This window comes from Euprymna scolopes, chromosome 38 (genome assembly GCF_053919585.1).
Source record: "Euprymna scolopes isolate OS-2025 chromosome 38, ASM5391958v1, whole genome shotgun sequence".
NCBI classification, from domain to species: Eukaryota; Metazoa; Mollusca; class Cephalopoda; order Sepiida; family Sepiolidae; genus Euprymna; species Euprymna scolopes.
Genome location: NC_136519.1, coordinates 7,301,128 through 7,305,231, shown reverse-complemented (window position 1 = coordinate 7,305,231; position 4,104 = coordinate 7,301,128). Strand labels below are relative to the sequence as shown.

The window sequence follows — 4,104 nt, the reverse complement described above, 5'->3', positions numbered from 1 at the left end:
GTTTGTTCGTGTGTGCGTGTATGTGTGTGTATTCATTCCTTATATATATGTACCTGTGTGTGTGTGTGTGCATATGTGTATGTGTGTGTGTGTCTGTGTGCGTCTGTACTTCTTCGTTCCTTATATATATGTATGTGTATGTGTTTGTGTGTGTGCGCGTGTGTTTGTGAAAGGTTAAATTTTAAGTTGGAAGAAGAAAACAAAATGTATTTCTTCCTTATAGAAATTCCTGAAACTTTTAGAATAAATCTAAATAAATTAAACGAATTAAATAGCATAGAATTTATGAGTTTGTCTTAATTTTGCGATCAAAAGTTCCAGCTGAATTAATGGTATGGTGGTTGAAATGATAATGGTCTTGCAAAAAAGTGCGATATTCAATTTGCTCCGGTCACTGGTAGCACCCTATGTTTGTATTTCGTCCAATACCTTTATTTCAGTAATGTCGACTTCTCTGCGTTCTTCATGTTTATCAATAATACATCTCCAAATGAATCTATAAATATTGGAGTGAAGATCATCACCATCGGTGATTGCTTCCGCTTACATAATCCTCCCTAGAGAATCAGGATTCTTGTGCAGTTTATCGGAAAGAGAAAAGTGTGAATATAAAAGTAATGCGACTTTTGCAATTTCCATAGGACTACGAAGCGCCTTCAATAAGTTTCCAGACTTTTTTCGTATGGGCACTTTTAGTAATAGTACACACATGAAACTCTGGTCCCATTTGAAGTAATCTCCTCCGGCTGCAATGCACTTGTTGTGCTGTTCCAACAACTTCTGGAAAGCCACATGGAAGTCCTCTTGTGTGAGCATGTCAATGACCCTCGTCACAGCCTCTTTCACCTCATCAATTGTCTGATAACGACAGCCTTTAAGGTTTTCCGTGAGCTTATGGAATAACCAAAAGTCACAGGGAGCAAGGTCTGGACAATAAAGAGGGTGAGGAACTGCATCTTGGTCATATATATATATATATATATATATATATATATATATATATATATATAAGAGAAAAGAAATTAAAACTTAAGTTGAACTTTACAATCAAAATTTATTGTTCGACTGAATACTCCAACAAAACAATTTACAAAGTTCTTATTCCGTGGAGTTTCAAAGAATGCTATTCTTGTTATTCTTCTCATCAGAGGACATAAAGAAATCAGCAAATTATATTTGTAGCAATGCTAGAATTTGCTAGTTACGGAATTAAGTGAAACCACAATTCATTGTAGTCATAAATTGTCAAATAAAGAGTGAAAAAAAGTTGGATTTATAAAAACAAACTGCGCATAATATTTCAGCTTGAATAAAACTCCTCTAGATTTGATCCAAAATGCAAAATAGTTCTTTAGATAGAATGTATTCCAAAATAAGTCCAGCGTGACGATGCATATAATCCGATTGGAAAGTTTTCAAAACAGCTGAAATAAGTAAAATTGTTTTTTTTTTCGGGCAGTAAGAACAAGTAATTAATAAAACATGTTAAAAAACATTTTAAAAAAGAGTTAAAAACATATTTCATTTTAAAAAGGAAGCAAAAAATAAGTGGATAGTCCTTAATCCGTGGAGTTTTGAAGAAATACTTTCCTTCTCATCAGAAGGTAGGGATTAGCAAAATGCGGGATATATATTCGATTACTCAATCTGATAGCTATAGATATGGGTACTCGTATACCTGGTTGGAAACCATCACCGCATCTACTTATATATAGTGCTGTTGCAACAGTGTTTCTGATGGTTCCATATGGTGGCAAGGGGACTTCTTTCTCAATGATGCTTAGCTGTAAGTAATATGAAATGCATTGAAATAATTTTTTTAATTATTAATTATTAGTCTTTAACTTCCTCAAGGCATACCCGGCGTTCCAATGTGGACTGTTGTGCACTGCTATTTCAAGTCCAGAACCCCTTATTAGTATTTTTGTTTTTGATTTCTATAATTTTCTAATTATAAATTAAATGGAGGACGTAATTTCTTACTTAGATTAAGAAATTCAAGCAAAGCATCCGCAGGGATGCCACATGGATATAATGGAACAGGGGCTGGAGTTTGGTAGATAGCTTAGGATCTATTAGGTTCATCGATTCACTCGGCATATTTAATGGATATGAATTCCATATCGTCAATTCCATAGTACAAATGATGCCATTTGACCAAAAACCGAAGAAAAAAATGTTTTCATGTCATTAACATGTGATCTCTATCGTTCATATTGAACCAAGAATTTGCGAATTAAATTGTTGTTTCAAACCGAAACATGAGTTATATAGATTTAGGAACTTTGGCGTCTTATGACGCGCGAGGGAATGAAAGTAAACCATCGTTTTCGATCTGAAGTCAGATCCACAGCATCCTTCCAGCTTCTGTATGTTGCAACCAAATCTCTCTCGGTTGTTTGTTCCGAGTTCATTTTTTGGTTTTCCTCTTCTTTTTTTTTCCATTAATGGTCCATTGGCGCATATACGGCATAATTGCGTTGACACATCGGTTCTCGTCAGATCACCGCAGTTAAGCAATGGCGAACCTGGTTAGTACTAGATGGGTGACCATTTGGGAATTCTAGGCGCTGTATGTGCTCTCTGCTTATCTCAGCATTTGTTTCTAGTCGTCTTGTACACTTCACTTGCCACTGGTATTTAACAATTTCGACTCAGGAGGAATGTGGTTGGAGATTGCGCACCTCCTGCCAATAAGACTTTCTCGCGCAGACACCCCTTCGTGGGTAACCCTAGTCTGTCAAAGACTGAGGGCGCCCATGGTCCATTAGCGCATATAGTTGGCAAATCTTTCTGGCGGCAATGTTAGAATATGTCCGAGTCACCGTTTGCAGATTATTAACGATACTACCTATTGGGTATTGTGGTCGTTAAAATTAAATTAATAATTTAATTGCTTCATTTGAACCCTAGGATCTTTTATAAGGCATTTTGGAATCAAACGCATCTATTTTCATCTCTTGACTGATTTCAAGATGTCAAGTTTCGCTTTCATATAACAATATAGAAAAGCCGTTGCTGCTATAAAATGTTAATTTAGATTTGAAGGTGATTTTTTTTAAATCAGATTTTGCAAAGCTGATTAAATACAGAAGCGATTAATAAATGCTTATTTACATGTCTACATTATACGTATTTATGTAAACTTTAATGTTTATGTGTTATTAAAATCGATGTTAATATTTAAATATATTAATATTTAATATATAAAAAATTTAATATATCAAAAATTTAATATATACAAAAATTAATATATCAAAAATTTAATATATACAAAAATTGATATATCAAAAATTTAATATATACAAAAGTTAATATATAAAAAAAACAACAGTAAGATAATAAGAAATAAATTGTTGAAAATATTCTGAATAAGATGTTTGGCAATTTGCATCAGTGAATTTAATTTATGTTGCTTTTTGTACACTTTATTTAAGAGGAGAGGTTCTATATAAACACCCACAAAAGAACTTTCAAATAAAGGAACTCAAATATTGGATGAAGTAAATTTTGATTAACAAAAAAAAAAAAAAAAAAAAAAAAAAAGGAAAGAGCACCTCACCTCTGCTAAACTGATTTTTAAACAAGGCGAACATCTTCCAGAACAACTGTTTTCGGAAATCACACAAGAAACCGATAATCCCTGCAATTCCTGCATCTGGAATTGTAATATATATTTGACCTTGTTGACAATACGTTGTCGATCATTGTATAACAGCGGGTGTATATTCACTTAATGTAATTATACCTGCCGTATCGTCTTAGAGCTGTAGTGCGAAGAAGATGTCATCTTGCCATAAAATATTAATTTAGATCTGAGAAGTGAATTCACGTAATTCCTGGGAGGATGATTTTATGACAACATAACAGAACAGGTACTACACTTTCCACATTAATAAAAAAATAATAAAATAATAGATTAAATCATTTTATTTTTATATTCATTTAAAAATAGCCAATCATAAGAACATTATTTTTTTTTTTAATGATTATCTCTGGAATTTGACTTGTATCGATTTTGCTGGATGTGTTTAACCATTGGTTTGACGAGGGTTAGATCCTAGGTCAAGTCACCAATGGAATGATCACATTGCTGAAGAAGCA

The 4,104-nt window shown here is 33.2% G+C and overlaps 1 pseudogene; it reads left to right on the top strand.

Moving 5' to 3' along the window:
* Positions 1 to 2,462: 2,462 nt before the first annotated feature.
* LOC145263313 (5S ribosomal RNA) lies at positions 2,463 to 2,579 on the top strand (annotated as a pseudogene).
* Positions 2,580 to 4,104: the final 1,525 nt, after the last annotated feature.